Below are 25,603 nucleotides of genomic sequence, written 5' to 3'. Positions count from 1 at the left end.
AAGGAAACAACCCAGGACTTTGCCGGCTGCTGGACCCGGCCAAATCTCGGGTCACATGTCTGGAAGCAGCATTAGTCACTGCACTGACACTGTACAGTAGAGGAGAGGATGGGCAGTCTTCCCCCACCTGCCCATAATTGTATAAACATATTATAAATCACGTTAATTGAAATATGACGTAATTAATCCTGTGCAAGGACCTTCTTGTCTTACTTGGGCTTTACTCACAATACCCTAGTTCTGGACTCAACCTAGAATTCCAAGTACAGTAGTTCTAATAATGCGACACAATACCTACGCCAGAATCCCGCCCCCTCACAATCCCGACAGTCGGCATGCTGACTAACGGACTATTCCCACTCATGGGTGTCCATGACACTCATAGAGTGGAAATAGAACCTCTGACGAGTGCAACATTCCACCGGCTTCGTTGTGCTCGCCCCCCCCCCCTTAACCAACCCCTGCTGTGCATCTATACCCCTCTCCCATCTCCAATGCTGGATCCCACCTGGAAATTAGAAACTGGGTTCTTCCCAGGTGGGATCCGGCATTGGACCCTAACGGCAGGCTTCCCGACCCGGCAATTTGCCGGGTTGGTTGCCATAGTGGCAGGGGGCGGAGCTTATGCTGGGAGATGAGCTCATCCCCGCGCCGTCTCTCCATATGTAGTGAACAGGTCCCGGGTCGCATATGTTCCTGGTTTGCCATGTCATTCTCGTCAGTGAGCACCCTGGGCCTGAGTCAGGTCCTGTTGGATTTGCAGCGCATGTGCCGGACCTGTACTGTGCATATGTAGTATGGTCCTGCGATATCGGACGCAGATTGGCAGCAAACTGTCAGTGATTAACAGTCTACTGGCATTAAGGGGGGCACAATGGCCACTGTTCCTCAGAACGGAGGCGCAGTGACAAGACCAGGATCTCCGCTGGAAGACAAAGATTTCTTGGCCGTTTTGTTGGATCTGCGGTAGCCGGCTTGCGAGATCCCATGGGTCATGTAGCTGGCCGATGGTACCACAGGTGATCAGATGCTGTTTCCTAGGACGAAGCACGGATCAGTAATGCATGCAGGAGGGGTCTACTTATATAAAATGCCTCATGCTGCATTTACATATTAGTGCTACTGCTGCTGCTTCCATATAAGCCACATCGATAGCACCTCCAACCATATCTGATTCTCAACCACTTAGCAGTGAACGCTCTTCAGCCGTGAAAGGTGGATGTTTAAATAGGTGAAGCATATGTTATAACAAGGAACCCAGGCTTGCAGCAGAGCAGTCAGACCAGATGGTAAGGTTTATCAGGTTGGACAACATCTTTCTAAGCATATATACTGTAAGCCAGACACCATTTATAAACCAGTGTTTCTCAAATGCAGTCCTGAGGACATGCTAACTTCATGTTTTCCAGGTCTCCTCACAGAATCAGAGGTAAAATAATTAGAACCACCTGTGGATCAATGAATACACCTGGCTTCAGCAAAGAGATGTGGAAAACATGCACTGAGTACTGGATTTGAGAAGCACTTCCATAAACTGTACAAACCATAACTGTTCTAGGTCCCTATACTGTTTAATTAAACTCGTCCAAAGATTCACTTTTTGTGTTATGTGAAAAATAAAGTAGAAATGAAGTATAAACCCTGTACAAAAAGAAGAAAATATGAACTGAGTAAAAGTGCTCTGCACAGAAGTAAAATTAAAAAACCATTCACACTTTTTTTTTTTTAACATTTTCTTTTTATTCCATTTGGTTCTACTTGAACCATTTCTAGTTTGACCACCGATCGCCTCTGATCTGTTGCTGCCTACAGATGTTTTATTTTGCCTTAATTGAAAAACCGTAAAGTAGTTGACATCTTAATCCTATTGCTAAAAGTGATACTGCAGGGAGATGATACAGGCAGCCTTCTAACCTTACTGATCTGACTGTTTCACACTTGCTGCATATTGGGTTAGATAGGCACTGGGGAGAGAGGTGGGGTTGGGGGCAGATAGGGACTGGGGAGAGAGAGGTGGAGTAGGGACATTGGCGAGAGAGATGCAGATTTTTTCAATATAGTATTACATATCCTCATCTCTGTGGTGCCGCCAGCAGATACTGGAGGCCGCCCAACGGAGCTCCATTCAGGACACACTCACATATAGTGTTCACCCTAGGCTGTTTTAGCAGGGCGCCGCGCTCTGCCCGTTTTTTTTTTTTAAGGGCAAAACCCGCCCTGCCCTTTCTGCGGTGCCCTGCTAAAACAGCCGCCTGCTTTCTGCCCTCTCAGCGTGTAAAGATGCCACGCGCATGCGCGCGGCATCCATTCACGCTGTCAGAGAGCTTGGGGGAAGCCCAGCACCTCCGTAGGTGCTGGGCACGCCCCCAGCAGTGACGACGCCGGCCGTCCACGCCCCTGTCTGTGAACTGAACCGCCCACTTGCATTACGTGCAAGTGGCCACGCCCCTATTCGCATGGCCACTCCCCCTTTTGGCGCACATGCGCGGCTTTGCCGCGCGCTTGTGCCCCTCACGAATCCGCGTCCTGCCCTGCCCGTCCCTTACAGTGAACACTAACATACCCCTATGTACACTGTACCCCCACCATATACTGCCCCTATATACACTGCAACCCCCACTATATACTTCCCATATATACACACTGCATCCCATACACCTCCATATAGTGCCCCCTATATACAGGGCACCCCCTCCTCCATATACTGCTCCCACTGTATGTAGCATACTCTGCTCCCCCTCCTCCATATACTTTGCTGTAACCCCAGGTTACTTGCCATCCCAGAACTCGGCAACAAGTTGCAGCAGTAACAAGGAAATGGATGCAGGAACCACCAGACAGTCCTGCAGCTGAGGCACCAGAGACGTGTGGCACTTACCAGCGGAGGGAGAAAGTGAATCAGTCCGGCAGGAAGGGGTGAGACACTGAGTGGGGTGAGCAGTGCGTTGACCGGGAGGAGGAGGGGTCGGTGCTGAGGCTGCAGGTGAGGAGGCAGATAACCGGCTCAGCTGCTTTATATATAATGCGTGCTGGTGAAAGGGCAAGGTCTTGTGCTCGCCCCTCCCACACACCATACAGGCCATTCCCAGACCCCTCTGGACAGCTGCTGGTGTCTACTAGTGTCCTCTACCCCCAGACTGTCCTGGAGCTCTGTGGGGACTGATGAGCTTACACATACCAGTACTGGTGTATATAATGCAGCATCATTATAGCCTGTCCATTACAGATATACAGCATCTATACACGGTTGAGTCACATGATTATGACCACCAGCTAATAGCCAGAGTAACTGCCGTGTGCAGCACGGACAGTAACTAGATGGGCTGAACTGTTTTAGACACACGTCTGGTAGCACCCAGGCTCATTTTGATGGTGAGTTGCTCCACTGTACCCTTTTGGTTGACCCTCACGCACCTTCGTAGCCGACATTCACCTCTCAAATCAATGGCACGTGGTGCTCCGCAGTTTCCACATAGGTTATTCGCAATGGTGCCATTTGTCCAGTCACGATACACCTTCACCATAGCAGCACGCCAACAGTTCACAGACTGCGCTGTTTCAGAAATACTGTTACCCTTAGCCCGAAATAAAAATTTTGCAACTTTGATGAATTGCCCATTTTACCCATGACAGCAATGAGTGATATGTGTGCAGACAGCCTAACGCGCACCTTATACACGACATATGACTTACTTCATAGGCTAAGCACTGCCGACATCAAATGTAGGAGGTGGTCATAATTGACTCGACCGTGTATATATAAAAGGCTAAGGCTACACAGACACACACACCTGCTCTGCATGCCCAGCAACAGGTCTTCCAGAAACCCTGCAGATCCTGTGTGAGTAGCGACCGCCCCTCCACCTCTATAATCCGGTTCTGGTGTATATCATTTTGACATGCTTTAACTAGTAGATATATAAATATAAGTAATATTCTCTTTAGTCTGTTGTTTAACGTATATTTATCAAATGTTTTGTTTTAATAACTACCGTAAAAATTAACCTTTTGGGAGTTAAGTAAGGATTGCAGTTTCTGCTTTCTTTTCTATTGCATGCTGGGGGCCGCCCATCGCAGGGCAAGGCCGCCCAGGATGCTAAATGGCCTGCCCAGTGGCAGCAACTGTGGACGACCCCCTGCAGGTGAAGCTAGGCGGCGTATGCAGGCAGTCTTCCGCCATTTTCTTGATCAGAGCCGAAAATGCATCTGCCCCGCCCCCATTTTGCCCGCGCCGCCAGCCCTGCGAATGCGCAGAGGGGTTCGCAGCCAATGTGATCAGATCGCATTGGTTGCTAGCGCATGCGCAGGACGTGACTTGTGTGTGTGCTCTAGCACCGCTGATGGGGTTATTGTGGTCACATCAATATGCAATTGGCGATGTGACCTGAAGACCCCCTTGGTTTATTGTGCTAATCTGTAACACTAATGTGTGAAATACTCATTGGAGGTTATGTTGTCACAAGTTTTGTTTTTTGTTAGGTGGCATATGCATTGCTGTTTGATGTGTCTTCCAGTTGTGTACTGAGCAAATATTTATAAATATAATAGGGTATTAGTGGTCCTCACAGCCAAGAGATGGGGCAATGATGCAAATGATCTGCTACTACATAATGGAATTAAAACAGATTTTCTTTTGTCAATTTTAAACTCAAAATATGTCAATAATTGAGTAAGTACACATTTATTAATTTTGCTAAGATGCGCTTTCACAAACCCTGAAGCAATCAGTTGTTACATAATTGAATGGAACCTGCAGGTGTACAATGAAAATATTTGATTTGGTCTCTAAATAAGTTTATCTATTTATTTTTTTTTTTTATGCTGTCGGAATAGCTAACGAGTTTTATGATTCACTGGCGTTAAGGCATCCACTGGCAAAGAAAAGAATTACTAAAAGAAAAGGAAACTGCTGTTTCCTCCAGCACGTGATTGCTCTGAAGGAGAATTGTGAGACAGGAAGATAATTTGCCAATTATTAACCAACCCCAACTTATCTTGTATGTTACAGCTAGGCACTGTTTTGTTGTTGTTTGGGTTTTTTAATCATTTATGCAGATTGCAGCATAAGTCTAAATAAAAAATCAATTGGTAAGAGTATAAATCACAAAAAAAAAGCAGCAAGCAATTACAGAACATTTGAAATTGAAATAGTGAAAAGAAAAGGGAGTCACTGATCGCCAAAGTGGTTTGTTTTAAGTAGATTACATGCCTTGCTTTAGAACAGGAGTGGCTAGCCGAACTCCCCTATGCCACTTGGGATCCGGTCTGAAGATCGACAGTTTCTAGATCGACCACTATAGATCGACATGTTTTCAAGGTCGACATGTTTTAGGTCAACATGAGTTTTTCACATTTGTTTTCTTTTTTTAAAACTTTTTCATACTTAACAATCCTCGTGAACTACGATTGGGAATAGTAACCTGTGCCGAGCGCAGCGGTAGCGGAGCAAGGCGCCTTGCCCGAAGCAGCCAGTTGACACGGTGCACCAATTGGGCTTCCCGGTCACTGCACGGAGAAAACGACACCAAAAAAACATGAAAAACTCATGTCGACCTGTTGACCTAGAACATGTCGACCTAGAAACCCTGTCGACCTAGACACTGTCGATCTAATGATCCACACCCTGCCTCTTACATTCCCATCAGACCTCCCCACCATCAGCCTCCCCCCTTCAGACCTCCTCATATTCCCTCAGACCTCCCTATATGCCCGCTTTCGTGCCCATGCTACCTCTCTACTTGCTCAGACCTCCCTCCTTACCCCTTACACACCTTTCAACGGTTCGACGGCAACGCGGCAATCTGAAGCCACTTTTGGCACTGTTTAATTAAATAATGTGAATCTGCTTCTAAACGTGCTGGACATGGCACACTACTAAATAAGTTGAAACTTACAAAAAAAAAATCCTGGTATTTGTTGTTCATGTTCTTGAGAGGGGTTAAAGAGCCTCAGTGACTTGAACTATGATTTTGGAGTCTTAAAGTTCAACGCCTCTGTACTAGATAAATGTAAAAAGAAAAAATCTGAAGTGCGGTAGCATTTGCCTCATCGGAAGTGCTGGGGAATATAACAGTTGGTTTATGTGTGTAATAAAAATCAGGCATGACAGTCTAGTACTTAGTGGGAAACAAAACAACAAGCTGCTCAATGTAAGTGCATGTTCCAGAGTTACCATGGTATATTCAGTGTGTTACTTATAGGTTGTGCTAGATAAATACTTCAGACAGGGGCACCATAACGTTTTTAGGTTGGGAGGACCAAGATATAATTTCATTTTGGTGCCCCTAAATCGCTGAAACGTCTCCCCTGAAGGGCAGCTGGAATTACCAGACACACCATCTATCTCATAACAGCGGTAGGTATATATTTATCTATCTAAAGTTAAAAACAGCATAGAGGACACAATGGGGAATGCAGATAATAGTGTGTTAGTATAAAAATAGAACAATAACGGGCCCATTTTTTATTTATTGAGTTTTAGACATGATAAATAGAATTTCTTAGTAGGGGCTATTCGAGCAATATGAAATTCATTTCCGACCGTATGTATTAAAAATCACATCCAGGGACAGGTGCTCCGACAGCAGCCCATCCCTGCAATGTTTATAGTAAAGTGATTGCTTTACTTTATGCTGTGGACCTACTTTGCATGTGCCGTCATTAGACAGTGCATGTGTCAGTGGCTGTTCCGGTAAATTATGTGGTATGTAGCCCATAGGCTACAATGGATAACGCCATCACTATTATCGGAAACAGGGAAAGCTCAGCAAATATCTTTGAAATCTGCTGCGGAACCGCTGTAATACTTTCAGGGGATCGTGACATTTTCGGGGGATGTCTCACAATTGTGTATAATAAATATGTCCCTGTAACATGTGAGTGACATTCCTTCATGTAAATGATGAAGAGACTGTTTCCAATAGCTCACACCCTGGTTGAGGCTGTGCATGGAGTGTAATGAGCTCATCCCTCTTTCATGGTACAGCTGGTGGGAAATGGGGAGGGTCGTTTGATTCCAAGGGCAGTTGGAGAGCAAGGACAAAGTGGGAGCTGAGGGGGAAGAGGGGGGGAACATATGAAATGGCAGGTGAGAAGGGCACAGGGCTAGTCTCAGAGTAGGGGCCAGCCCACAGTAACTAGCCACACATTGTAGGGGCTGGAGTTAGGTGCATAGGTGAGGAGGGTCCTGGAGGTGGGTAGAGAAGGGCTGTACGGAGGGAGGAGTTAAAGCAACCCGGACTTTGGGGCAGATGTATTATCCTGGGGAAGGCATAAGGAAGTGATAAACCAGTGATAAATGCAAGGTTATAAACGCACCAGCTCCTAACTGTTAATTTACATATTGGAGCTGATTGGCTGGTGCGTTTATCATCCTTGCATTTATCACTTCCTTATGCCTTCTCCAGGTTAATACATCTACCCCTTTGTCTTGACACTGCCCATGGTAACCCTAGATGGTGGCCACACTGCACCCTATGACCCAGTACATTGGTGCATCTCAAATGTTTGTGGAAGGCTTGGGAGGAAATTACCACTACAGCCCCTTTTTCGCACCCTAATACATGGGTTTAGCCGCTTTAAGCAGTATCCTGTGCCAAGTGCCGTGGTTGCTGCATTTACGGTGCACATAACACTATCGGCTGTTTCCGTAACCCTACTTCAGGAGGGTGCGATGAGAAATCCATGATAAGTGAAGCCTTGGGGTGGTCGTGCAAAACTATTTAGTAGCTCCCAGTTTCTTTAGATGGGATCAAAATAAATTACAAAAATGATCCTGTCACTTTTTTTACCGTATCTGCTACGGGTGCTCCTCGGGTAACACCAAGAATCATGGATTAATATTTACTTACATTAAGATGTCTCAAATTTACATCTCTGTAGATTTACCAAATATTTTACACTCATTTATATTTACAACTGTGAAAATCAGAAACCCCCGTGTGAAGAACGGGTAGAACAGCTATTGGTTATATAAAGTGTGTTTAAAATAATCCGGTGCATATGAACTGAGGCAGAAAAACTGATGTATGGTTCGTGTTACTCTCCTGTCTAAAGAGCGACTCAAAGGTAATTTATAACTTTTATAAAATAGTGCATACAATTTACAATATATTGAGATGTTCAGGTCCCAGATAGCCCTGTCATCCCCTATTTAAACAGGATGTAGTCAGCATCCCAACAGTCAGGATACTAATGGTCACAATACCAATAGCAGCATCCCTAATGTCAGAATCCCAACACAATCCGCCTAAGGATTAGGGTGGGGGTTAGGGATAGGTTGCAGGAGGAGAGGGATAGGTTTGGGCTGCTGGAGGAGTGGGTTAGAGTTGGGCTGCTGGAGGTAGGGGTTAATGTTAGGAGAAGGTAAGGGTTACAGTACTTAGCACATATCTGAGTTGATTACTGCAATGAAATCCATTTTATCCTGAGAAGAATCAGCAGAGCCTGTGTTAAAATCCAAGGCATCAGTCTTAACTGTTTTGGGATGTTTAAATACAAAGTTTCCTGGATCAGAACAGCTGACGGAAATTATGGAAGAGGCTTGGGCTACGCACAGTAAGAAATTAAGAATTCCTAGGAAATGGAATTCCAATTATCCTTTTCCAACTGGGGACTGTTTAAAGAAGGAGGTAGCCCCTAAAGTAGATACGCATGTGATTCGCTTAGTGCAAAAAGCTACATTACCTCTGCCTTCAACTTCTTTCAATGTTGTCACGGGTAGGAGAGTAGAGGGTTTGCTAAAAAAAACATATTTCTTCCCTGTCTATGGCAATCATTAGACCAGCCATGGCCTCAGCCTGGATGGTTAAAGCAGTGGCTGCCTGGGCGGATGCATTGGAATAGGAAATTTCAGTGACATCTAGAGAGCAAAAATCCCATGTTGCACATATCAAACAGGCTGCAATATTCTTGTAAGAAGCAGCCTTAGATATGGGTACTATTGCCTCTCAAGCATCAGCTTCAACAGTAGCCGCTCGCCGAGCAGTTTGGCTACGCACCTAGAAAGCTGATTCAGAATCCAAAAAAGTTTCGGAGTCGTTACCTTTTACTGGAGACATTCTCTTTGGTAAAGAGTTAACCAGTATTTTGGAGTCAGAAGCAGACTCCCAAGAAAGCCTAAAATTCCAGCTTTTCATCCCTTTCGGTCTCAAGGAAAAGCAAAATGAAAGGGGTGATAGCAAACAGTCCCAGTATATCAGGTCTGGTAAGACTAAAAAGCAATTGGCAACTAGAGGACCGGCTTCTAAAACAGAAGATAAGCCATCAGCTGATGGTGCGGGCCTCCACCTGGGGGACCGACTTCTTCATTTTGCACAAATCTGGCAGCAGTCTACCACGGATGCCTGGGTGCACGAAGCGGTATCTCACGGTTATGCGTTTGCTTTCGGGAAAAACCCTCCTCAAAGGTTTTTTTGTACCAGCCTGTCTTTGGTAGAGACGAAGGCCAGGGCTTTGCAAGAGACAGTTCAGAAATTGCTTCAGTCAGGAGTAATCATTCCGGTTCCTCCTACACAACAACGACAGGGTTTCTACTTCAGGTCCAGAAGCCGAACGAGTCGTTCCGGCCCATACTCAATCTAAAAATGCTGAACAAGTACATTTGGGTACCTCCGTTTCATATGGAGACCTTACGTTCCATCATTTTGGCTATGGGACCAGGGGATTTTATGGTATCCCTGGACATACAGGATGCTTACCTACAGGTACATGTTCCTATAGTCCTGTCCAGTTATCTGCTCGGACCAGGTTATCACTGCTCTGGTGGCTTCAGATCAACAACCTACTTGCAGGTCAAAGATTCAGAGTTTGGAACTGGATCATTCTAACAGCCGATGCGAGTCTGAGGTTGGGGGGCAGGGGTACTGAAGTCTCGCTACTAGGGCAGATGGTCAGCTCAGGAATGCAAGTTGCCCATAAATGTACTGGAACTCAGAGCAATTTACAACGCTCTCCTGGAAGCAGCTTACCTACTTCGTTTTCAGCCAGTTCAAGTACAATCAGACAATGCGATGGCGGTCGCATACATCAACAGACAGGGCGGTACTCAAAGTCGCGTGGCGATGCGAGAGGTATCTCAAATTCTCTTACGGACCGAAAGGCAACACGTGATACTTTCCGCGGTGTTCATCCCAGGAGTTGACAATTAGGCGGATTATCTCAGCCAGCAGGATCTTAATCCGGGAGAATGGGCGCTACATCCAGAGGTTTTCCAAGCCCTTATTCAAAGGTTAGGACGCCCTCAGATAGACCTCATGACATCGCGACTAAATTACCAACTTTCGAGGTACGTGTCAAGGACAAGAGACCCTGCGGCAGGGGCAGTGGACGCTCTCACGGTTCCTTGGCCTTACGATCTGGTATACATATTTCCTCTGTTTCCACTTCTACCTCGAGTGATAAAACGAATAAAGCTAGAGTCAGTCAGGGTCATTCTGGTAGCGCCTGATTGGCCTCACAGAAGTTTGTTCTTGGATCTTCAACTACTACTGGCAGACTCTCCTTAGATGCTTCCACTCCATCCGATTCTTCTGCAGCAGGGTGCATTTCAGCACCCTTATCTAGCACGGCTGCGTTTAACGGGGTGGCTGTTGAAGCCGCTATCTTGAGGAGCAGAGATATACCGGAATCAGTCATTCCTACTATGTTACGTGCCAGGAAACCTGTTATGGCTGCCCGTTATCACTGCATCTGTAAGTCCTAAGTTTCATGGTGCGAAGGCCTTGATTTTCCTTCCAGGCGGTTTAGTCTTCCCAACTTTTACTATTCCTCCAGAAGGGTTTGGACATCGGTCTCTACCTCGAATCCTTAAAGGTACAGATCTCTGCCCTTTCAATCTTTTTTCACCGTAGACTGGCTTTATTACCTGAAGTCCAAACATTCCTTCAGGGAGCACTCAGGATTCAACCACCGTTTGTCCCACCTACGGCTCCTTGGGACCTAAACTTAGTTCTGCTCTTTCTTCAGTCTTCACTGTTCAATCCGCTGGAAGAAGTGGATATTAAATACCTTACTTCGAAGATGGCTCTCCTGGTAGCACTGGCTTCCGCTCGCAGAGTGTCAGAATTAGGAGCGCTTTCATGAAAGCCTCCTTACCTCGTTTTCCATGAGGACAGGGCTGAACTTCATACCCAATCCACTTTCCTCCCAAAGGTGGTGTCAGCTTTCTGTATTAATCAGCCTATTGTGGTCCCGGCGTTCCGGGATGTGTCAAAGTCGAAAAATATTGCAGTACACACATCACGTACAAACCACACACAGATGGCCTCTGCGCGTGTACTTGTTCTGCCGTGCGTGCACATATCCGCAATTTGCGTATGGTCGCTCCCGCGGCCGTGCGCATCAGCGCATGGTATGGGTATTTACGGTAGAGTTTGAACGCATGGAGAGCTATCAAAACACATTACTTATTTAATCCAAATAGTGCACAAAGTACACATAGTCCCCCTGCACCACATATGAAATTAACAACAGTTTAAATGGTTTCAGAACAAAGGGATTCACCTTTACAGAATAGGAGGGGACAGAACAAGGTCATAAGGTGGTGTTTGGTATCCAGCTGTAGGGTATTTTAAGGGTAACATTCCGGTGTTGGTTTGAGGAAGATCACATGTTCCTGCGGATAGTTATGTGCAGAAGCAGAATATAGATATAAACTGTATTTACTGTACATTATGTATGCGGCGGGAATCCAGAGGAGACCACCAACAAGAGCAGTTGGGAAAGACATCGCCTACCTATTCAAACCGACCTATGACCTCTCCTGTACTGTTTAAGTGCATTCCTGTGTCCAATGGACAAAGGGATTACAGTATCTATTGTATTGCTTTTGGAAGAAGTGTGTAATAGAGCCTGCTTCTGGCCTGGTAAATCACAAGACTCACAAAGTTATCTATTTGAGGACCGGGCCGGGAAGCGCAAGCGAATCTACTCAAGTATGTACCATTGAATGTAGCCATTTACTCTGTTATATTGTATTGTATTATTTGTATTGTAACCCCCTTTCAGCAATAATCCACTGTGGTGTCGGAACCCAGCGGTTAAATCACAATTGGTCCGTACAGTGATACGGGACTCCGTACGCAAACAGTGTATAAAGTACGTAGCGTGTGTACTAAGTTTAGCGGCCGCAGCGGCTCCATGGTAAAGTGTATTCTAAGTGTGTATAAGGTATAGCTTTCTTTCCTGTAAGATAATCGACATTATCAGATGAATCTGGACAAAGCTCTACTCTGGATTTTGTCAGGGCTTTATGCATCTATGTTGATCGGACAGCTGCTTTGCGAAAGTCGGATATTTTGTTTGTGTTGTAGGACGTCGTCAGACGGGGTTGGCCAGCTTCAAAGCAGACCTTAGCTCGCTAGATTTGCATGGCTATCTGTCAGGTGTATCTCAACAATGGTAGACAACCTCCGGTCTCCATTTTGGCTAATTCCACCAGGTCGGTCAGAACTTCCTCTGCGGCGCGTCGTGGTGCTTCCACATTACAACTTTGCCGTGCAGCAAATACCTTTATTAAGTTCTACAGGTTTGACACTTTCGCAGCTTCAGCCTCTCGTTTTGGCCGGCTCGATTTGCAGGTTCCTCAGCGCTCCCCCACTCGGGGGGGAAACTTTGGGATGTTCCCAATGTAATCTGCCAGTGTCCCCTAGTGGATGATGGAGAAAACAGGATTTTGGTACCTAACGGTAAATCCTTTTTCTCTGATTCCACTGGGGACACTGGCCGCCCACCTCTGCACTGTGCACCTGCTTTTGTAGATAGCTTTTGGGTTGTGACCTGTTGTTCTGTTCTTGGGTTATGTGTTTGTATCTAATATCTTGTTCCTCCTTGTTCCCATCTCCTCTTGGTCTACATTTTCCTAACTGGGGATGATGGGTAGTTGACCGGGAGGAGCTTCACACTTCTAAATTTTTATAAGTGCCAGCTCCCACTAGCCACACCTCAATACCCCAGTGTAATCTGCCAGTGTCCTCTGTGGAATCAGAGAAAAGGATTTACCGGTAGGTATTAAAATCCTGTTTTTGACCTTCAACATCCTGACTGTCCGGATCTCATACCCATCCCATCTAACAGGCTGCCCTGGGCATGCGGGAACAAGAGCAGGGTTCCTGCAGTGCACTTGTTAAATAAATAAATGACCAGCATAACGTGGGGATAAAAAATATTAAATAAACACACCCTTGATCACCACTTTATTATTCACTCCGATCCATATGGAAAGAGTCCTCTTAGTTCCAAGTAGGTTTCCCTGGAATCTTGCCAAAAAAACAACCCATATTGACAACGCACAAATACATCAGTGGGTGCCGTTGTGAGGGTTCACTACCTACCACTACCATGGGAATGCACTGGAGGTCTCGGATTGGTCAGGGTGTGGGAATAGCCAGACTAAGGACTTGTTGTTGACTCTCTACATGCAACCCCAAAAATGTATGTTGATTGATGTCCTGAATTTTGGATTTAATTAATTATATCCTGCAGTTACCAATAACTAAACCATTCATAATTTGGGGCACGTGTCTCACTTGCAAGAATATATTGAGTAGCCTGCTACCACCTGTAAGATGGGCAGAGTTTGCTTGTAACTCATTTCAGTGCATCCCCATTTTTAGTGCATCTGTTTACATAGGCTTGGCTTGGATTTCAGTGACCTCTAACTGAATGTTACATTGTTTTGTTCTTTGTTAAGTGAATGACAGTTAATCACACACATAATTTATGTAGACTAAACCTTTCATAAAGTATATGTAACAAGTTGAATAATAAAATCTAAGGTATATTTTTGGGGTTTGAAAAAACAAAGGCAAAAATAATGGAATAGTGCCTATTTATCTCTATTTAATACATTTCTTGTTGGTAGCTGTTATTACCATATACAGTAATACGAATGACCAATGGATACACCAGAATTCTATAATGGTATCTAACATGTCAGCGTGCCAGCCTATCATATACTCAAGAATTGTCAAAGCATTTCTCTAATATTTATATTTATTATACACACACCTTTATTATAGAACATTACAAGAAAATGTAGTTGGACAGTAATCCTCTTGTGTGCTATTAAGTAACACATTTCTATTTCCAATACACTGCTATACCCAGGATTCAAACTCATAACCTGTTGCATTCCATTCCAATACCCTACTCATTGATCTTTTGATCCTGTATAAGAACTACTGGCTATGAAGCATTGCAGTTAAGCAGATCTATGTAGCGTGCAGCCACACATCCAATCCCTTGCAGCAACACAGTACATAGATCTGCTCAGCTGCAAAGTACAAGGTGAGCTTCAAATAGTTAGAATTCTTTAACACTCTGTACAGGGTCAGATAGCTCAATGAATAGTGTGTCTGACTGCAATGCCACAGGCTATGGGTTTGAATTCCAAGTATGTCAGCATTTTGAAAGGACACTGACTTAATAACAAAGAGCTCTTCAAGGTGAGTTCATGAATGTTGTACAGGCATTAGGAACGGAAGGGGTGGGGGAAGGAAACACGGGAGGTCAGGAGATGACGGACTTCAAAGAGGAGGGAAGCTACAAATGAAAGTAATTAAAACAGATAATAGATAAGTACCATCAACAGCGCCCCTACACTGAAGCGCTGTGTGCAAGGCACCACCCTAGTTACAGCCCTGGCAGGCAGATTGCAGTATGGGACAAAGGTTTAAGTAGAAAAAATGTAAATGAGCAAATAAAATAAAACCTGTTTCTGTCCGTCAGTGTAGGTATATGTTTGTTTTGGTGTAGGTCTCCTATACTTGTTGATGTAAAGCTTCAGTATTTCAGAGTGTGTGTGTGTGTGTGTGTGTGTGTGTGTGTGTGTGTGTGTGTGTGTCTTTAAAATTATTTGATACTCTATGGCCAGCAAACTCTCTTTACCGCCACACTTGTGGAGGTGTTTAATTCTATGTTGGCTGACATATAATGATACTTGGAATTTACTTTATATATTTCTACTGATCATTGGGACAAATCAGTGATGATGATTGGGAGGCAGAATTGTATAGTGTGTATGCATGATATTGGATGTTTCTTAAGTGAGCATTGTATAATGTGTACCCAGCTTAAGTTCTAAAGTAGTTGAAGTGATCTGATCCAACTTGGGTGAAGAGATCTCCGCCAAACTTTGTTCAAGCAGACCCCTCATTTGTCAGTAAGATGACATAAAATAAATGATTAATTAAGCGAGTAGCTATTTACTTAAAGTACAGCATTTTAGAATAGTATGGGGTTTTTTTTCCGCTTTATTCTACTTGTGTGTTAAATATTACCTGGCAATAGCACATTTAAGAACCTGTCCTGTTAAATTAAATTTATACCCCTTTCACACAGCACAAATAACATGGTATCGACCCGGCATACTGCCGTGTCGGCGTGCAATGTGAAAGGGGCATAGCCGAAACCGCGGGTCGCCTGACCCGGCAATTCAACCCGGGACGGGTCAGTGGCTGCGTAAATGGACTCCCGGGTCGATGCGTCCCGGGACCCGTTTACTACAGCAGGTAGAAGCGGCGCGGAGATCTCATCTCCCAGCGCCGGCTCCGCCCCCCGCTGCTATGGCAACCCGCCCGGCTTATTGCCGGGTCGGGGAAGCCTGCAGCAGCTGCCATTGCCGGATCCCACCCGGGAAGGACCCGTTTCCAATTCCAGGGTGGAATCCGGCATTGGCAGTGTGAAAGGGGTATTATTAATGTGAGTAAAAAATGCCATTAACATTGTATTTTTTTTTCCCCAGAATGCATTTGTCTCTCTATATGTCACTGTCTATATCTTATTAGACTCTTTGCTAAGGGACACTATATGGCAGGAGTGGGGAACCTTTTTCTGCCAAGGGCAATTTGGATTTTTTGAACATTAATCGCGGGCCAGTTTTGAATCCACCCCCCAAAGCGCGCACCACGCTCATGGAAAAGTATGTGTGGCCTTACGCATAATGTCCACATTAGTGTACCTTACACATAATGGCCACAGTAATAGCTGATTACACATATTACCCCAGTAAGGCCTACGCATCATGCACATCATGCCCCCAGCATAGTGCCAGTCCGTGTCGGGCTGGAGCATGAAGGGCCCACCAGGGGGGGCAGTGGTAGGGGCCCATGGTTAGAGATGTGGCCAACCTCCAAAGGGGGTGTGGCCAGCCACTACAGAGGTTTGGCGAACCATTAGAGAGTACCTGGCCTGGACTCCTTGATTTATATTGTAAATAATGCTAGTGCATGCATGATAATGTACCAGATTAATGACAGCAATGCACTGTAGAGAATATATCATAGTCCTCTGCAGTATAAAGTAACATGTATAATGTATATTTCAAGTGCACAATCTGGAACCTGATACCTAGAGGAGGAGGGCCAGTCCAACCCTGGTGCCAGTTACACATAACAGCCCCAGTATAGTGCCAGTTACACATAACATCCCAAGTATACTGCCAGATATACATATTGCCCCAGTATAGTGCCAGTAACACATCATACCCCCAGCAGGACACTCACCGCTGTAGGACAGTTCCCATCCAGACTCCTGGTACACCACAGGTCCAGGTCCACACTATCTCACCATTACCTCCTCTGATCGGCAGCAGCCTCCGGTGAACAGGTATGCTAAAAGCAGGGCACATGAGTCTCAGAACAACAGGAGCTCGGAAGACATGCGGGGGACACACTCATACAGACACTGTACAGAGCACCCACGTAACGCACCCAACCCACGTCCTCCTCAGCTGCCAGGCCATACCCGCGGTTGCCTTGGCTGGGGTAACCTACATCCTCATGCGTCCGTCCCCCTCCGTCGGATGCCGTCCCCTTCCTAGTACCGCCTGCGATTTCCCATGTACCCTGGCCATGCCAGGCAAAATGACTTTGTGGGCCTTATACGGCCCGAGGGCCAGATGTTCCTCACCCCTGCTCTATGGAGTGTATTTAATAGGGCAATAATGTTAAATGTAAAACCAGAAGTGTTTTGCATTTAATATTCTTTCTCCGTAAAATCCAGTGACCAGAACCACTGGAAAGGAGAGGCTTTGAACAGTCGCCAATTAGTAAATATTCCTTTATAAATAAAATTGTAATATTGGCTATGGATCATTGCTTAATCCAAGGCTTTTGTGCAGTACTGCAGAATATTAGAATATAATCTCCTCAAACAAGGATACACTAAACTAGACTCTTCACCATTACTTTACTTTGTGGCACTCCTGTTTAACCAAGACAGATTTCTAGCAAAGTAGAAATAAGCACCCTGTTTGCAGAGTGGGAAGAGTATGTTGGAAATGTGAATTGGTGCCAGAGTTCTCTGTGGCGGACTGATTCATTCCTAGTTCATATCTAGTGGATTGTGTATAAATACACACTGTTTACGCAAACATCATGTCAGCTGCACGGTAATGTTTCTGTGTACTTGTAAAAAATTTACATTGCTTCTTTGTAAATGTTTAGGTTTATTTGTAATCAGAAAATTCCAAGATTATGCAATCGGTCATGTATGTTTGATGTGGTTACAGGTTCATTTTTAAACTGTACAGCAGTTTTGAGAGAAAGTCACAGGATTTATAGTTGTTTCTATAAAGTGTTTAGGGCCTTATTCAGAGTGTGATGCAAATGGAGCAGCAAATTGCTTCCCAAATTTGTTGGTATTTTTGCAACCTATTCCGAGTGGTTTGGTTTCGCAACTCTTTAGCTCTGTCTCCCTCCCTTTGTTTTTCATGTACCTCTGTCTGGCGCATCGTTGCCTACCTATGATGTCTCCTCTCTGGGACAGGAGACGCGGAAAATTCCGGGGGGGGGGGGGCGGGCCGAGTTATCAGTCATTAGGCCCACCACAAAAATGCCATTAATTGTGGGTCTGTGGGAGAGGGCAAGGCTAAATATTGTGTATTTGCATCATTTAGCCACACCCCTCCATATGGTGTCAATACACAGTGGAAACAGTACTGTTTATGGCTGAAGAGGGCACATAAGAAATACCTAAGTGGATTGCAGTACCTGAAATGCGAATCGAAAGCAGGTGCAAATATGGATTTATTTGTATTTATTACTTAAAAATGCAGGCTTTCCTTTCCACAGTGGAGTATGAAGCATTTTATTTGTGCAAAATAAGCGTGCAGTGTAGTGTAAAATCACAGTTACAGCAGTGTTACTGAGTTTGCACAAAGGGGATGGTTTCAGCATTTGCAGCCATCATCATTGTGCAATTTACACAAGGGTTATAGCATCTGTAACTCCGATCCCTAAGGATGGCTACTATTGCAGCTTTTCAGCAGCCATTTTATTCACAGTTCATGACTAAGCACCCACACTGTGCCTTTATTGTACTTTGACTGGGTCTGCTCATCTGTTGCAGTCACGGTCCCCAGATGTGCGCAGTCGCACATTACTGGGATGAAGGAAAATAGACATGCATTGCAAAAACGTGCACTAATGAAAAATGCAACTTGTGTCAATAAGGCCCTGAGTGTGAGCAAAACTTCCACCTTTCTTAACTGAGGGATCGGGACTTTTGCGCGCGCCAAAGGCATGTGTCCGTATCCCGGCAGTTGAATTACTGACGCCAGAATCCCGACTGTTGCCGTGCTGACAGAGAGATAAGCCGCAGGAGGGGTAGGGGAGGTTAGGTTTAGGCTGTGAGGGAGGGAGGTTTAGGTTGTGGGAAGGGGGGGTTAGGTTTAGACAACACCCGAGAGGGTTAGGGTTACGCTGTGGGAGGGGAGGGTTAGGTTTAGGCTGCAGAAAAGGAGGGTCGGGGGAGGGTTACCACACTTACCTGACTTCTTTCAGGATGCTAACAGCCGGCTTCTCGAACACTGGCATATCCGCTTCAACCCGTGTGGACATAAGGGGTGGGATATAATGCATATTTTTTTTTAAGGGGCAATCACTTACAATGCAGAACCAAATTTTCTGGGGAGAACACTGCTAATAAAGCAAAACCCACTACTACCAAAGCTGCTACTAATGATCATTTGAAATAATTTACAATTTAAAACGTTCAGATAGCTTTAGCTGTATTATTATATGTTATCAGCTATCAAAACTGGCATATATGGCTGTTAATATGAGGAAAATACATAAGCCTTGCACGCAGTATGGATCTTTGTATTGGATGATGTGCACTGAAGTAAGCATATGATTTTACAACAACTATGATCAGAACAACCACCATGTTATGCCCTAAATGCTACTTTCTCTAACGTCCTAATGGTTGCTGGGAACTCCGTAAGGACCATGGGGAATAGCGGGCTCCGAAGGAGGCTGGGCACTCTAGAAAGATCTTAGACTACCTGGTGTGCACTGGCTCCTCCCACTATGACCCTCCTCCAAGCCTCAGTTAGATTTCGTGCCCGGCCGAGGTTGGATGCACACTAGGGGCTCTCCTGAGCTCTTAGAAAGTTATAGTCTTAGAATTTGTTTTTTTCAGTGAGACCTGCTGGCAACAGGCTCACTGCAACGAGGGACTAAGGGGAGAAGAAGCGAACTCGCCTGCTTGCAGCCGGATTGGGCTTCTTAGGCTACTGGACACCATTAGCTCCAGAGGGATCGACCGCAGGCCCAGCCTTGATGTTCGGTCCCGGAGCCGCGCCGCCGTCCCCCTTACAGAGCCAGAAGCAGGAAGATGGTCCGGAAAATCGGCGGCATGAAGACATCCTGTCTTCACCAAGGTAGCGCACAGCACTGCAGCTGTGCGCCATTGCTCCTCATACACACTTCACACTCCGGTCACTGAGGGTGCAGGGCGCTGGGGGGGGGCGCCCTGAGGCAGCAATAAAAACACCTTGGCTGGCTAAAATACCTCAATATATAGCCCCTGGGGCTATATATGAGGTAAATACCCCTGCCAGAATCCCCAGAAAAGCGGGAGAATAGGCCGCGAAAAAGGGGCGGAGCCTATCTCCTCAGCACACTGGCGCCATTTTTCCCTCACAGCTCGGCTGGAAGGAAGCTCCCTGGCTCTTCCCTGCATTTCTACAGTACAGTAAGAGGGAAAAGAGAGGGGGGGCACTAAATTGGCACTGTATACAGTATAAGCAGCTATTAGGGACATAACTCAGTTAGTCCCTGTATATATATAGCGCTCTGGTGTGTGCTGGCATACTCTTACTCTGTCCCCCCAAAGGGCTTTTGTGGGTCCTGTCCTCTATTTGAGCATTCCCTGTGTGTGTGGAGTGTGTCGGTACGGCTGTGTCGACATGTTTGAGGAGGATAATGATGTGGAGGGGGAGCAGATGCCTTTAGCAGAGATGTCACCCCCTGCGGGGCAGACACCTGAGTGGATGGTATAATGGCAAGAAATGAGTGCACGTATAGACTCCTTACATAAAAAATTTGACGACATGCCGACTGTGGGACAGCCGAGTCTTCAGCTCGTGCCTGTCCAAGGGTCTCAAAAGTCATCAGGGGCTCTAAAACGCCCGTTATCTCAGGTGGCACAAGTAGATGTCGACACGGATACTGACGCCAGTGTCGACGACGATGAGTCAAATTTAATGCCCGTTAAGGCCATTCGCTGCATGATTGAGGCAATGAAAGAGGTGTTAAATATTTCTGATTTACATCCAGGTACCACAAAAAAGGGTATTATGTTTGGGGAGAAAAAACTACCTGTAGTTTTTCCCCCGTCAGATGAATTAAATGAAGTGTGTGAAGAAGCGTGGGCTTCCCCTGATAAGAAATTGGTGATTCCTAAGAAATTACTAATGGCGTTCCCTTTCCCGCCAGAGGATAGGTTACGTTGGGAAACACCCCCGAGGGTGGATAAAGCGCTCACACGTTTGTCAAAAAAGGTGGCACTACCGTCCCAGGATACGGCCGCCCTTAAGGAACCTGCTGATAGAAGGCAGGAGGCGATCCTGAAGTCTGTATATACACACTCAGGCATTATACTCAGACCAGCAATTGCGTCAGCTTGGATGTGCAGTGCTGCCGCTGCATGGTCAGATAACCTGTCAGAAAATATTGACACACTAGACAGAGACACGATCCTGTTAACAATTGACCATATCAAAGACTCAGTCTTATACATGAGAGATGCACAGAGGGAAATCTGCCGGCTGGCATCTAAAGTAAGTGCACTATCTATCTCTGCTAGGAGATGCTTATGGACTCGCCAGTGGACTGGAGATGCAGATTCCAAAAGGCACATGGAAGTTTTGCCTTATAAAGGGGAGGAATTATTTGGGGATGGTCTCTCCGACCTAGTTTCCACAGCAACGTCTGGGAAGTCAGCATTTTTACCCCATGTCCCCTCACAGCCTAAGAAGGCGCCATTTTATCAGGTTCAGTCCTTTCGATCCCAGAAAAACAAGCGGGGAAAAGGAGGGTCTTTTCTGTCAAGAGGCAGAGGCAGGGGAAAAAGGCTGCAGCAAACAGCAGGTTCCCAGGAACAAAAGTCCTCCCCCGCTTCCTCTTCCAAGTCTGCCGCATGACGGTGGGGCTTCACAAGCGGAGCCAGGTACGGTGGGGGCCCGCCTCAGGAATTTCAGCGATCAGTGGGTTCGCTCACAGGTGGATCCCTGGATCCTTCAAATAGTATCTCAGGGATACAGGCTGGAATTCGAGGCGATTCCACCCCGCCGTTTCCTAAAATCCGCCTTGCCGATTGCTCCCTCAGACAGGGAGGCAGTGCTAGCGGCAATTCACAAGCTGTATTCCCAGCAGGTGATAATCAAGGTACCCCTACTTCAACAAGGCCGGGGTTACTATTCCACACTATTTGTGGTACCGAAACCGGACGGTTCGGTGAGACCCATTTTAAATTTGAAATCCTTGAACACATACATAAAAAAATTCAAGTTCAAGATGGAATCGCTCAGGGCGGTTATTGCAAGCCTGGACGAGGGGGATTACATGGTATCCCTGGACATCAAGGATGCTTACCTGCATGTCCCCATTTACAATTCTCACCAGGAGTACCTCAGATTTGTGGTACAGGATTGCCATTACCAATTCCAGACGCTGCCGTTTGGACTCTCCACGGCACCGAGGGTATTTACCAAGGTTACGGCGGAAATGATGATACTCCTTCGAAAAAAGGGAGTTTTAATTATCCCATACTTGGACGATCTCCTAATAAAGGCACGATCCAAGGAACAGTTGTTAGTGGGAGTAGCACTATCTCAGGAAGTGCTGAGCCAGCACGGTTGGATTCTGAATATCCCAAAGTCACAGCTGGTCCCCACGACACGTCTAATGTTCCTGGGAATGATTCTGGACACGGCCCAGAAAAAAGTGTTTCTCCCGGAGGAGAAAGCCAGGGAGTTGTCTTCTCTAGTCAGAGACCTCCTAAAACCAAAACAGGTATCGGTGCATCACTGCACGCGGGTCCTGGGAAAGATGGTAGCTTCTTACGAAGCAATTCCATTCGGCAGGTTCCATGCCAGAATCTTTCAGTGGGACCTGTTGGACAAGTGGTCCGGATCGCATCTTCAGATGCATCGTTTAATAACCCTGTCTCCACGAACCAGGGTGTCTCTTCTGTGGTGGCTGAACAGTGCTCATCTTCTGGAGGGCCGCAGATTCGGCATACAGGACTGGGTCCTGGTGACCACGGATGCCAGCCTACGAGGCTGGGGGGCAGTCACAAAGGGAAGAAATTTCCAAGGACTATGGTCAAGTCAGGAGACTGCCCTTCACATAAATATTCTGGAACTAAGGGCCATTTACAATGCCCTAAGTCAAGCAAAATCCCTGCTCCTACACCAGCCGGTGCTGATCCAGTCAGACAACATCACGGCAGTCGCCCATGTGAATCGACAGGGCGGCACAAGAAGCAGGACGGCGATGGCAGAAGCCACAAAAATTCTCCGATGGGCGGAGAATCATGTACTAGCACTGTCAGCAGTGTTCATCCCGGGAGTGGACAACTGGGAAGCAGACTTTCTCAGCAGGCACGACCTCCACCCGGGAGAGTGGGGACTTCATCCAGAAGTCTTCCAAATGATTGTAAATCAATGGGGTCGTCCACAGGTGGACATGATGGCGTCCCGCATAAACAAAAAACTAGAGAAGTATTGCGCCAGGTCAAGAGACCCTCAGGCGATAGCGGTGGATGCCCTAGTGACACCGTGGGTGTACCGGTCAGTGTATGTGTTCCCTCCTCTACCTCTCATACCAAAGGTACTGAGAATAATAAGAAAGCGAGGAGTAAACACAATTCTCGTGGTTCCGGATTGGCCAAGAAGAGCGTGGTACCCGGAACTTCAAGAGATGATCTCAGAGGACCCTTGGTCCCTGCCGCTCAGACAGGACCTGCTACAGCAGGGCCCCTGTCTGTTCCAAGACTTACCGCGGCTGCGTTTGACGGCATGGCGGTTGAACGCCGGATCCTGAAGGAAAAGGGCATTCCGGAGGAAGTCATTCCGGAGGAAGTCATTCCTACGCTTATTAAAGCCAGGAAAGATGTTACGGCAAAACATTATCACCGCATATGGCGGAAATATGTTGCATGGTGCGAGGCCAAAAAGGCCCCAACAGAGGAATTTCAACTGGGTCGATTTCTGCATTTCCTGCAAGCAGGAGTGAATATGGGCCTAAAACTAGGCTCCATTAAAGTACAGATCTCGGCTCTGTCGATTTTCTTTCAAAAGGAACTAGAAATTGTGGTGCCTGCGGCTACTAAGGATTTGGAGGACTCCAAGTTGCTAGACGTTGTCAGGGCCCTGAAAATATATGTTTCCAGGACGGCTGGAGTCAGAAAATCTGACTCGCTGTTTATCCTATATGCACCCAACAAGCTGGGTGCTCCTGCTTCTAAGCAGACTATTGCTCGTTGGATTTGTAGTACAATTCAGCTTGCACATACTGTGGCAGGCCTGCCACAGCCTAAATCTGTCAATGCCCATTCCACAAGGAAGGTGGGCTCATCTTGGGCGGCTGCCCGAGGGGTCTCGGCTTTACAACTTTGCCGAGCAGCTACTTGGTCAGGGGCAAACACGTTTGCAAAATTCTATAAATTTGATACCCTGGCTGAGGAGGACCTGGAGTTCTCTCATTCGGTGCTGCAGAGTCATCCGCACTCTCCCGCCCGTTTGGGAGCTTTGGTATAATCCCCATGGTCCTTACGGAGTTCCCAGCATCCACTAGGACGTCAGAGAAAATAAGAATTTACTCACCGGTAATTCTGTTTCTCGTAGTCCGTAGTGGATGCTGGGCGCCCATCCCAAGTGCGGTCTATCTGCAATACTTGTACATAGTTATTGTTAACTAAATCGGGTTATTGTTGAGCCATCTGTTGAGAGGCTCTATCGTTTCATACTGTTAACTGTGTTTCATATCACGAGTTGTTCGGTGTGATTGGTGTGGCTGGCATGAGTCTTACCCGGGATTCAAAATCCTTCCTTATTGTGTACGCTCGTCCGGGCACAGTACCTAACTGAGGCTTGGAGGAGGGTCATAGTGGGAGGAGCCAGTGCACACCAGGTAGTCTAAGATCTTTCTAGAGTGCCCAGCCTCCTTCGGAGCCCGCTATTCCCCATGGTCCTTACGGAGTTCCCAGCATCCACTACGGACTACGAGAAACAGAATTACCGGTGAGTAAATTCTTATTTTCCTTGAATATGTTTCTTTAAAAAGCTCTGATATCTTTGAGTAAAAATATTTGTCAAAAATCCCTGAAGTACTCGCAGCCATTTTATTTTTACCTTTTTATTTTTGCAGGAATTAAAAGCTGACGCTAGGTGGTATACCCCTTTCACATCGCACTAAAAACCCGGTATCGACACGGCATATTGCCGTGTCGAAACGGGTCCGTGTGCGATGTGAAAGGTCCTTTGGTGAATTAGCGGGTCGCCTGACCCGGTAATTCAACCCGGTAAAAAAGAAGGGTTATTACCGGGTTGATTACCGGGTCAGGCGAAGTGTGAATGGGAGCCGTTCCGATGCGACACGGCTCCCATTCACAGCATAGGCAGCGCAGGAATGAGCTCATCTCCCGGCGCTGCCTCCACCCCCGCCCCTGCTGCTACTGCGCCCTCCACTGCTATGGCAACCGGTATATTGCCGGGTCGGAAAGCCAGCAACGGAGCGCAAATGCCGGATCCCACCCGGTAAGTACACGTTTCTCTTACCGGGTAGGATTCGGCATTTGCGATCTGAATGCAGCATAAGTTTGGTAGAGGTCCAAAGAAGAGGACACTGTGCACTAGTGATGTAAAAAAAGATTTTTCTATAGGAGATAATGTCTTAAAAACAGCTGTCCACTGTAGTAACTTCTATGAATGAAAGGGTTAAACAAAGGAGGCTCATAGTAGGAGCTATAGGGGGGGAAATAACACAAAAAAAATATGCAGGTGATACAACACTGGTGCCCCACAGTCATATAATATATATGAATATGCTGTTTGGCTGTGTGATGTTCAAGCATTAGTTTACTCCTAAAGGTAAATGTAACAATTCTGATCTTTACACTAAAGTAGTAGGATATGATTGTAGTGCAACTGTACAACTTCTGCTGTTCCTGTGACTGCATAAGGATAAGAGACACATGCTCGCCTCTGAAAGTTGAGACGGTATTCTAGTGTGAAAAGTGGCTTCTGCCTGTTTGCTTATAAGCAGTGGATGAGAGAGCTACAATTGTAAAGGTACTGTTCAAGTGTGTAGCCACC

At 46.2% G+C, this 25,603-nt stretch overlaps 1 protein-coding gene across 4 annotated transcripts in view; it reads left to right on the top strand.

The window, feature by feature from the left end:
• TBC1D16 (TBC1 domain family member 16) overlaps positions 1-25,603 on the top strand; it is a 173,291-nt gene that overhangs the window by 3,442 nt on the left and 144,246 nt on the right. Inside the window, exon 2 of one of the 4 annotated variants that reach the window (XM_063960748.1) lies at positions 2,785-2,916. The exons of the other annotated variants lie outside the window; for them this stretch is intronic. The gene's annotated coding sequence lies outside the window, so the exon portion shown is untranslated. The remainder of the gene's footprint in view (positions 1-2,784; positions 2,917-25,603) is intronic. 4 annotated transcript variants of the gene reach the window in all.

Source organism: Pseudophryne corroboree, chromosome 3 (genome assembly GCF_028390025.1).
Source record: "Pseudophryne corroboree isolate aPseCor3 chromosome 3, aPseCor3.hap2, whole genome shotgun sequence".
In the NCBI taxonomy this organism is placed as follows: Eukaryota; Metazoa; Chordata; class Amphibia; order Anura; family Myobatrachidae; genus Pseudophryne; species Pseudophryne corroboree.
The sequence above is the reverse complement of the archived record's forward strand: the minus strand, read 5'-3'. Positions and strand labels throughout refer to the sequence as shown.